Below are 12,273 nucleotides of genomic sequence, written 5' to 3'. Positions count from 1 at the left end.
TTAGTTGCTGGATGATCTCCTTTGACTCTAAGCTAGGAGAAATAATATCAAGGTCAACAACATCTATGCCTGGAACACCTGATGGCCCCTCATCAATCTTGGGCTGCTTGCCTCTCTCTGGTACCTGTGTTGTTGTCGAAAGCGAGGCCCCTTCCACCTGATGTGGAGATAACACTCGCTGTGCTGATGAAGAAGGCGAGACCCCTTCCACCTGATGTGGAGATAATACTCGCCGTGCAGATGCAAATAAGACCCTGTGGCCTCTCTGATATGTAACATAAGGAGGAGTGCTGACATACTCGGGCTCTGGAATATCAAACTGACGTGAAGGCCCTCCCTCATCACGGACAACCTCAGGAGGTGGTTGTGGCACTGTGAACAAGTCACGAGAAATGAAATCCTCCCATGGAATACCCTGTTGTGCCAACTGATGCATGACCACAATCTTGATTAGTGCATAATGATAAATGCTCTCGTGTTGCTGTGCTGGGCTCTTTCTTTGCACCAAGGGCACCATCCTCTCTATATTTCGGCACATGAAAAAAGGAATGTTCATCATTCGTACCCGTGTGAAATGCATCAACAAACGGATATGGTACGAATACAAACGTGAAAATCTGCCCTCACAAGTGAAATAGCGAATGATGATCTTCATCATAGGTGCATACTCATCTCTTAAGAATCTGAAGGGAAAAACACCAGTTAGGTACCTCATATATGCAGGTTTGATATATGGATCATAATGAAATCTGTCCAACGGCTGGCGCTTGCTCCATTCTTCTCCAATGTTGGGTATCCCTGTTGCTTGAGCAACAATCTCAGGTGACAATGTGAAGTCCACTCCTGCAAGATTCACATGCCCATTGTGCAAATGTAGGACAAACAAGCGGGCCAATTCCTTGTGGTGTTGAATTTGGGAGATTCTTTCACAATATTCATAGCATGATAGATATCGGAAACATGACACTGCAAGTGGACAAGCTTGTAGATAAGCCAAAGAGGTGGGTTCCTCCCTGACATGCTGACCACCCTTACCACCTATGTGATGCCTCCTTGGCACCTCTACCTCTGGTGTTGATTCACGGTCATCACTTTGCTCATAATCTGTTTCGGTTTCTGACATGGTTTTGGAGGCAAGTGACTGAAAAATAATGCTGACTGTGCACCCAATGAACTGTTGTTTTGACTTGTTTGAATGCTGTTACCAAGGGGACAAACACACATGGGAAATGTTAGGGAAAAGGGAAAATTGAGGGGATTAGGGAAAACAAATGTGAAAGGAAATGTTAGGAAAGGAACATGGAACATATACAATCATAATTTGTAGGATTGTAATGGGAAGTAGGGTTTAGGAAATTTACATAGGATTTTAGGAATTAATAGGGTTTAGGGATTTTAATGATTTTTAGCAGAGAAATTATATGATTTGCATGGGAAATGTCAAGGAAAATGGTGAGGAAAATATGGGGAAAGAGGAATGGGAAAATGGGTAACCTTGGGCAGCAAATTTCAATGAAACCCTAACACATTTGCATTTTTAATATTTGATACAGAAAGGTAGGGTTTTACTCAATATTAGCATGGAATTTTTGCATTTTCATTGCTCATTCATCTTAGCCAAACCAAAAATCACCATGATTAGAGGCCTACCTAAAAAGATTTGGAGAGAAAAGCAGTTTTGGTGGCTTGCAGGCGATTTCCTGAGCAAGAAACCCAACGCGTAGCGCACCCAGCCTGATGCGTAGTGCGCCTCCCAACACGTAGCGCCTGAGTTAAATTGAACTGGAAACTGCGCACTGATGCGTAGCACGCCCCCCAACGCGTAGCGCGCCTCTTCTGATGCATAGCGCGCTGCTGCAACTGCTCAATTCGCCCAATGAACTTTGAACCCGTCTTGACAAGTATTCTCTTGGAGTGTTGAGAGGCAAATGAATTACCAATGAGGGATGGCATGCTTTTATAAGCTTCCCTTTAATTTTTTACTTGCCCAAAACCCACTTTGTAATGTTTTGAATGTTGACACTTTTTGCTTTAATTGGCTCTGACCTTTAATTTCATTTCTTTGAAAAATTGGTTGAAATGATGATTTCTTCTGAAAATATTTGCAGGGATAGCTTCTGGGATGCTTTGGCAAATGAGACCAAGGTTGCACTTCGGCATTTGAAGAATTTGAAATTTTGAGAAATTTTACAAAAATGAGATAATGACCTTGTTTTCAAAAACAGATTTTTTGAGAACAAGGCAAAAACTTAGCTGTACAATGATAAGAAATGTTTAATGAAGGACATCCCTCTGGCCTACTGGTCCTTGATGACCTCTCAAGACAAAATTAGACTCAACCCTAGACCTAAGACCTTAAAACTTAAAGCAAAATGAATGACCCTTTGAGGACTTTATTTATTTGAACAAACCTGAACCAGCAGTGCCAAACAAGAGGGGAATAACAACATAAACTCCTTCCACCGAGATTATGGCATGCCTAACGGAATGCAACATGATCACACTTATGAGACACCTAACTATGAAATGCAAAGAGCTTTGATCTCTGGTGGAGGGCTACTAGACCGACTCTAACAGTATGGTACTACGAAGTCTTGGTGGGGTTAGTGGTGATGTTGGAATCGAACTCCAACCTCTACTTATTAATCTACCTATAGAATCTCTTTCCCTATGCATAAATATTTTTTCATAACTTTTTTTTATGAAAAGTAAAATAATCCTATATACACTACCCCAACAATGACACCAAAATGTTTGGTAATTTAATTGATGTTAAATTACTACATAAATTATCGACTAGGGCTTGTCAACTGATGAAGTGTATGTGAATTTTATGTGCTAGAAGTCTCTATCGTGCAAGCAATTCTTAAATTAAATTGAGATATCTTTATGCACATATGCTACTTAAAATTTATTAAAACAACTATCACTCTTGCATAAAGTAAAGATGTCACACTTAACAAAAATGAAACTAAGTTTATCACACTTGCTTGAAAGAAATATCACATTTGCAAAATGAAACTAAAATTATCACACTTTCTTAAAAGAAATATCACACTATAATTATCACACTTGCTCAAAAGAAAGATCACACTTGCAAAAATAAAGTTACTCTGAAATAGAAGACTAAATAATCAAACCCAAATTACTTTCAACAGAAAAGGAAATTAATCTAAAATATCACACTTAATATAAATTGAAATCTTCTTCACTCAAATTTAACTTAAACTCTATTTCAAATCTCAAATCATTTCACACTCTATCTACAAATTCTTATGTGCATAAGAGATCTCAAGCTATTCTATCCATCCTATAGCAAACTGATTGTTTTATCTAACCCATCGAACCTTCAACTATGTTGCATAATCAATCATTAGCTGCAGAATTGGTGCAGTTCAATACGTTAAGAAAATATTGAGTTAAATAATAAAGAAAAATGAAATTTATGATAAAATTATGTTTAAGTACCTGCTATTTCCATGAACCTTGTAAACTGATGCTCAATTAGAGTTATTAGAGTCAAAAATAAGGAGGATGGAGTGTAAGAAGGTTGTCAAAAACAGATCATTTTAGGCTTCAACACCAGTTATCAATAAAAGGCCAAAACATCATTGTTTCTTTAATAAGCGATGGAAAACACATCATAACTTTTACAATTATATTGCAACACATGATTTACAAAATGCGGCCATGATAAGCTACTATATCTAGTAAAACCATCTCTCACTCATCAAAGTGAATAGGTGGCAAATTTGCTTGAACATTTTCACCTGTTGATTTATGCACGGACATTTTTCCTTAAGATTTTGCTCTAGATGGAGCCTCCAACATGTGGCTCTTTGATTCCCATCCTGTTGCAGTGACCACGAAATTTTCCTCCTCCAAACTTGCTTAACCTTCTTCCTTCCCAGAGGTGGAGAATGTCTTTCATATCTTGTTCTCTTTGTTGTTTCCATTCTCTTGCTTCACTCGGCAACCATGTGGTTATGCAAGCCACAAAAACTACATGGTTTTATGTGCCATGCTTTTTGCTCGTCATTAATAATATGCTTGTTGTTGTAACTTATTTTTACCCTAGTTTATTTTCTACTTTTCACTTTATGCTGAAAAAAAATGGAAAAGAGAATAAAAATAAAAATATAAAAAGAAACAAATAAATGAAAAGAAAAATGAGAAAAATAAATAAATAAAAAATCAAAAGAAAGAAATGAAAATGGGATAACATATATATATATCTATATATATCTATATATATATATATATGTGTGTGTGTGTGTGTGTGTGTGTATGAAAAAATAAAATAAATAAAAAATCCCTAAGTTGGCGCGCTAGTTAAAATCTCGCTTTGATTTATTTTTTATTGTTATTTTAATCCTTTGTATGTTTTCGTAGGATTATTAAATTTTAAATAAAGTTGATGTGATGCTCTTTTCAGATAGTGATAACATGTGATTGAAAAGAAAAGGAAGATATCATCCCCCCTCAAATCAACAACGGAGTATTGATTCGAAACCCCCATGCACTTTTGAAGGTTAACGGGGGGGTAAAAAAAGTTGATATTCATATACCACTAAAACATACGTGGAAGCTCCACAATAAGTGCAGGACCCCCTACTCTAAAACCATAAACAACTTACCCTCCCCCGAAAACCACTTTTCCTTCTTGCCTTTTCTCCCACTCCCACTCATACCCTGCCACTTGTCCTTGTGTTATTCACCCACGCCAAACATCTATATGACCGTTAATATATTAAATCCTTCCCACCAGCATCTAGTTTTATTAATTAGACGCGCCAAAATGGTTATGATAGTTTAATTCATTTAAACATCCTCTTTTAAAAAACCTCGTTACCCTGCATACTCATTTTCACCATTTCTTCTTTCAGCAACACAAGTGCGGCCCTGAATTTCACAAAAGAGCAGCCATCTTCCTGTGCTGCTGATCACCATAGCATGCTAATTCGCCACCTTAACTGATAATTGTGTATTGACAATGTCTTGTCACAAATGCAAGTTGAAAATAGTTGTAGAAAGACCTATATTACCCTCTGTCATTAACCTAGACAAGCCCCCTCTAGTTGATACCCAATATAAAATCTCAGAGACCTAGTGCGAGTTCGATCTCTATGAACTCCACATCTGGGCAAACCAAACATTTCAAGATGTTAGAGATGAATTGAATATTTGGGAATCCTTCTTGCCCCAATTTGTCTTTCCCAAAACTCATACCTTGCTAGAATTTGTCACCTGGTGCCATCTCAGGTATCTTCCCAGTCAGAGGGTTGTAATAGCCCAAAATAATGAAGTTTTATTCACCATTACACCTGAACCCATATGCCAAGTACTCCAAATCAATTTTCAAGCTCCTCTGCACCCCTTTTCTACTGATTCCCACATGGAGGTCTATTAGAAACTTATATTTCCCCAGCGAGCTCGTATTTTTGAGTCATTCCTACCTGGAAATTCTAAATTTACTAGAACTAATTCACCCTATTCCACTACAGTTTTTCCATAAATGTCAAGGCAAGTTATTTCCATGGTCGCCTGCTTGTTATGTTATCCTACCGATAAGTGGGCATATGAAGTGATAATGGGATTTTTTTCAGTTTTCTCTATGGATAATAAACCTTCATTTATGTTTAATTATAGTCAATTTCTATCAACGATTATTCATCATCAATTTCTAAAGTTTTATGCAGAAGATTCATTTAAACATCAATCAATTCTTGTATATTTTTTATTATTTCATCAAGCATAAAGGTTTAAATTCCCATTGTAGAAGTTAGATGCATAAGGAAAGCCTCAATCTGTGATTAACTATACTTCCTTGGTAAGGAAGAATGTAGAAGAGTATTCTTTCAGTGACTTTGTAAACCAATTTTTTCATATGTACTTATGTATTTTTAGCAGTGATGTAATACCAAGGATTTCAGTAGAAATCAAAATAATTTCTCACCTTACTAAGAAAGCTAAAGATGGATACTAGTACCTTTAACAGATTATACAGAGGTCGGAGTATATGGTTGTGAACTCCCTCCCTACAGGTTACTAGTGTTTTTTCCAATAAGGATCTTTGCCTTAGAATACATCAGGAAAATGATGAATATGGATGATTTTCATATTGTATCCAGGAAGTAGAAAGCACAATTCAAGCTAAAGGCACATATTGGCCCTTTCATTATTAACACCAGAGAAACAGTGAAGGAGGCAGATAATTTGTTAAAGCAAACAAAATTCAAGTTGAGTTTTACTTGGTCCTATGATCCCTTGGGAATTATTTCAAAGTTTAGAGTTGAGAAGAAAACAACACTATATGCGCATACATCTAGGCCAGAGATAGAACAATATGAAAATCAAGTAGAATGGCAGGAAAAAACATTACAGGAAGCAGAGGAATAAATTGTTATTCAAACAGCTTCACAAAATCCAATTCCTCAAGAAAAAGAAACTAAAATATAAAGATAAAGTCTAGCTCGTAAAGACTTAGAAACTCAAGCTACAGGTTTCATAGTTTTCAAAAGGAGAAAGAAAAAATAAACTCATGAAGAGTCCTCGAAAGGAAATAATTCACATGAACAGGCTACAATAGTGCTGTTAGGTTTTCCTATTACTTCATTTCCAGAAATTGAAGGGATCACAAAAAATTTTGTTGTGTCATGTTTCTCTCAAGATATAGTCTAGAAAAGTATTTTTGTTAGATATAGAGAAATAAAAATGAAGAATGAAGCATTAAAGGCCTCTACTTATTTTGAATTTTGGAAACAATCTTCGACTACCTAGCACAAAATTTTGTCTGCACTTGATACTAAAAAGGGAAAATTTCAATTAACCTTCTTATAACCCAAGGTTCCAGTCCCTAAATGTGCATAAGATTATCAAGCATCCATATTTTCTTTTGACACTAAGAAAATTCATGCAATTGATCAAATTTACCTTCATAAGCAAGCAGGTGAAATGATATATTTTACATTGACAAGTTTAGCCATGGCAGCCTCTAAAATAAAAGATTTCTTGAATAATATTCACACACATTTAAAAATAGAGAGAATGTCATCCTTAGCTAAAGATACCGGAATCAAAGAGATGTTAAAGAATAAAAATGCTAACATTCAAGCATTGAGGAACCAGCTTAAACTTCCTATTACAAAACATCCACAAGCTAAGGAAGTAGTTCAGCTAGAAAATGAAAAGGAAACTATGTTTAAGTTCATAGTCAAACAAAATGTTCAAATTCAGAAGATGGAAGCTGACATGGAAACACTCTTGAAAGAAATAGAGTAGCAACTCAGTATTTCAACTATCATTCCTATAGTGACACCTTCTATAGTAGGTACTTCGATGGCAGGAACATCTACAGCAACAACAATCATAGTAGAAACACAGCCTATTGATTCAACAAAACAATTGTCAAAGGCCATGGAATACTTATCTTTGAAGGATCAAAAAATTGAAAAACTAAAGATGAAACTCCAAAATATTTAAGAACAGAAAATTAAGTCTGATAATGCATATTTGGATGAGATTCAAAAGAATTATAAGTTAACTCGACAATTAGAAGTTTATGAGAATGAATCTTTAATTGCACAAACTATTGCTCAGGCCAAAGAAAATATCTGGATTGATATTAATGCATAAGGGACTGAGTAATAGCCTTCAATTGAAATTATTTTTGAGCAGGAAGATTTATTACAGAGATCAAAAGCAACAGTTGCAGAAATAAAAGAAGATGTGGACCACAAACTGGGAGATGCCACAAGGATAATCAAAGTCTTAAACTCCAAAATAAAAGATGGGCTTGAACAATTATGAATTGAAGACAGAACTAAAGTTGTCTTGGAGGTCAGAAAAGTTTTAACTAAGAGGAATTTGATGCTACAACTTGAGAATAAGTGCCGGAATTTAGAGGTTCAAATCAAAAAAATTCACTGAATATTAAATGCTCTACATTAGAAAGGACTCCCAGGTTTGCAGGATATAGGTGGAACATTGATTCCACTTGAACATTATCAACACAGGTTAGATGAGATAGCAATGGACAAGACTAAATTTTCCAAAATTATAGGAATTTTCACTAGAAAGGATTTAATAGAAGGTTTAAGTTATGATTTTCTATTTCGGCATGAAGTTAAGCATTTGTTTCTAACTAGTCCTACTTTTGAAAAATATACTGGAGTTGATGTGTCATGCAAAAAGTTGTTAAATTTTTTTATCCCTAATGAAAAGAGATGGGATCAATTATGTGAGCTCGTTGAATAGAACAAAATGTGAAATTTTAGGACAATACATTAGATTAACAGGGGAAGTGAACATAAAAGTCGATTTCTAGCTAAAGTCATCAATAAAAACGCTAGAAATCTGTGCAGGTGTTCAAATCAGTTCATATTTACTATTTTCTAGTACTATTTTTGTAATATCCCAATTATTTTGGATGATATTATATTTTGTAATAAAATTTGATTCAAGTTTAGATATGTTTGAGTCAAACTCTATAAGTATTTTGTAATTCAAAGAGGAAAGGGTTGAACCCATGTGATGAACTAGTGGACATGCTTGTAACTCCCTAAGCTATTTCTAAAGTTAATAGAAAGATTATGAATTCATTCTTAGCAAATTGTGTATCTCTGTGAGTTCTTTTGGTTATTCAATTATGTTTTTATTTTTATTTTCTTTGCACATGTTCAAGGTAACATAGAATTCTGGTTAAGATTAGATTGAATTTCAATCTATCTGAAAGTTCCTCCAAACTTATCATTATTAAAAGAGATTAATTAACTAAAAATGTTTGTCTTACTTAGTTTCTCCAAAATTTTTAATCGTTGCCTTCTATCATCTCTTGCACATGTATATTTTGGCTATAGAAAACTTTTATACGCATCTAATATATATAAAGAAATAGATATTCAATATGAATGTTTAAGGAATTATATATCTTCTTAAATTTTGGTTTCCAAATCATTTTAAAGCTTAATTATGTTAAGAATGAAGAATAAACCCTTATGTTTTCTTAGAAATACTTAGGATTTGAATCTGCTTAAAATTTTAAATCATTGGTTATCCATTCAAAATCAAAAGCCTTACATTAGATGCTTTGGCATAGTTCCTCAACCTAGAACTGTCTACAAAGGACAACATCAGATTGGCATCATTGTCAGGGAACGAATATTGAAGTTTGTTTCCCTTGGACAATTATTATACTTGCCTCTTAACATTGAATAACTGGTTAGTAGGCTAAAATATTTCACCTGGTGACTCCACATATTAAATTTGGCTTCACACAGGCATACTAGACCATAGTCAGATTGAGAGATCTTCTCTCCTTTATTAAATCCAGAGAGATTAGTTAGAATTGCATCAATTAGACGTATATTGGAATATTCTCTTGCTACTTATGCCTATGTTTTTAGTCTGAAGTACCTTCACAATATGACCCTTCTTAGTTAACTCCAATACCTATTGAATTATCATATTTTCCTCCAAAATTTTTAGAACTCCTTTCTAGAGGATTAGATCTTCAAACTTCACTTTTAGTCCATCAGCTTGAGGCTTTTAAACTTCCTTATTCCAATTTGGAACCTTCTGACAGTGAAGAAGATCCTGAACTTTCTCTTTCTGAGTTTAAACCACTTGATTTTAAATCTTCTTTTGTACATACCTATCCATCCACTTCTACTAAATCTTAAGAGGAACCTACTGTTTATTCTCATCTTAAAGCTTTTGAGGATACAGAAAAGGTTTTGCCTGAAGTTCAGAAGTTAGTTATTAATCCTATCTTCTTCTAGAAACTCAAACCTTCATTACCTCCTTCTTCTAATAAATTTGTTTCTCCTAAAAATACAACTCCATAATAACATCAAATGGCTAGTATTTAACCAATTTTGGCAGCACGTCATGCAACCTTATTTTTTCAACCTCCAACTCAACTTCATGATTTTCATGATGGGTGTTTAAAACACTTACCTAGATTTAATGGAGAGATAGGGCCATCTGCTAAAGATCACTTAGCTGCATTCCTAGAGTTTGCTGATAACATGAATATTGAGCATGACAATGTCTACACAAGAATTTTTATTCAATCACTTGAAGGAAATGTTAGAATATGGTTCAGACAACTTCAAGTTAATTCCATTAATTCATGGCATGAACTAGTAAACATTTTCAAAAATAAATGGGGAATCAAAAAGGATGTTGTTTACTACTTGACATAATTTGAAGACTTGAAAAGGAACCTTGGTGAACCTGTAGTTGATTTCATTAAGAGATTCAATAAAATTTATAACAAAATGCCCCCATAATGCAAACCTCTAGTTACTGCTGCAAAAGTTAGATTTCCCAAAGCATTTGAAGATGACTTTGATGTAATTCTTAGGGAGAGAAAAACTGAAACTTTAGCACACATGCAAACTGATGAGCCTCATCATTGGGTAATTATATGGGCCTTAATTCACCTCCTAGCTTAGTCAAACCAATTTTTCTCACAACTTATTACATGTTTTTTATTATATTTTGTTTATGAGATGAGTTAGAGTTGAATATTATGCCTAGTGGACTAATATGCATTGAATGCAGGATTGAAGGAGAAAATCAAGGAATTTTTGCAAATACTAAGATTAAAACTAGAATGGGACAAGGGAGATGGATTGTAGGAGGTAAATCCTCCTCGTTTACATATCCCTCATTTGAATATTCCTACATCCATCACACCAGCTCGGAGTGTAAGCAGCCAAGCCATGAGGATTAGAAGGTAGTTGAGCAAGTGAGAGACAAAGAGATAGTTTATCTCACATTTGGGAGCCAAACCTCCCTGATTTTAAGGAAGTCATTAGGGACTTGAGTTGTATGAGTAGAGAGGCCTAGAGCCTCATTAGGAATCAAATTTTGGTTGTAAAACTATAAGCTATTTTTGAGCTCTAGACTTGTGAAAGTTTTATTGATGTAATTTTTTGTTTTGGCAATAAGAATGAGTTTCATTTTGAGCCAGCACTGAGTTAACTCAAAGGGCTGAAGTTCATGGGTTAGGGCCCAACCCTAGAATACAAGGCTCCTCTTTCTTGTATATGTATGTTTATTTTAGTTTCATAGCTTCATTGTTAATTTTCTTTTAGATGCATTTCCATTGCAAGTAGTGTAGATTGGATTGGTTGTTTATTAGTTTGCTTCCATTTGTGCCTTACCTCAGTAACAAGTTAGTAGGGATAAAAGGAGGACCACAAGGTTGTAAATAGGTGACTCGGCCTCACTTCATCCCTCTAGTATCATCACTTGAGGAAGGGGCTCTTAAGCGGCCCCAAAAAACATAGATTTCTATTTCTTTTATGAGCTTTGGAGTTTGTTGTCTTTAAATTAGTATTTGGTTAGTTTTGCAAGGTAGGCCTCCATTTTCATCTTTTTAATCTTAATTTTTGCAGTATATATCATCCATGCTTTCATTCCTTTCATCAACTTTCCTCATGCATAATGTAGGCTAGTTAGTTCATTAATTCCGCTTTTTTAGTTTATGAGAATGTTTCTTGTTTACATAGCTTTTTGGAAGATATAGATGTTTTATGAAGAGTAGGTGCTTTAGGAGGAGACTAAGACTTCGTAGCTCGTAGCCACCTTCCACTCAATCCACCTTAGCCATCCCTTGTTTTCACCATCACCTTCACTAGTTTTCATCATTTTTCATAGAAATCCATCCAAGCACATTGAGCGAATCCAACCATCTCCTATATTTTTTGTTGACTTCTGAGTGATCCTAGACCTTCTTCAACTCCATTCCACCCATCAAACACCTTTCCTAAGCCTGCCATCACCTCCAAATGCCTCACATTTTTCTCTCAGTTGTATCATGTAGGTTTACAGGGAATCCTGTAGGTTGCTAGTACATCTTGTAGGTTTTCCTGAAATGGCCTGTTTTGAGGCCGAATTGAGGGAAAACCTTTAGGAAGTCACCAAAATCCTCCAAATGGTCTCCCACACCATCCAACCATCTCCTAACCATTCCATCCATCCTCAAACATCCTTAATTCACCTACCACATCACCAGAAGAAATTAGTTTGCATACTTGATTTTGCATGAAAAGACAAAAAGGAAAAAACAGATTTATTTCAGTCTCTTTACTTGCACATTAGTGATGTTTGATGCTTCTTACTTCTATAACTTAGATAGTAGCATTTGGTTCATGTTAATTTATCATTTTTTCAAAGCATATTTTCTTAGTAGTTAATTAGGAAATGGCGTGACTTAGAATTGAATTTCAGTCTTCTCCATTATTGCAGTAGAGTAGCTCTCTC

This window comes from Pinus tabuliformis, chromosome 9 (genome assembly GCF_031772625.1).
Source record: "Pinus tabuliformis cultivar Carrire ecotype Pingquan chromosome 9, CPIR1, whole genome shotgun sequence".
NCBI lineage: Eukaryota > Viridiplantae > Streptophyta > Pinopsida > Pinales > Pinaceae > Pinus > Pinus tabuliformis.
The sequence above is the reverse complement of the archived record's forward strand: the minus strand, read 5'-3'. Positions refer to the sequence as shown.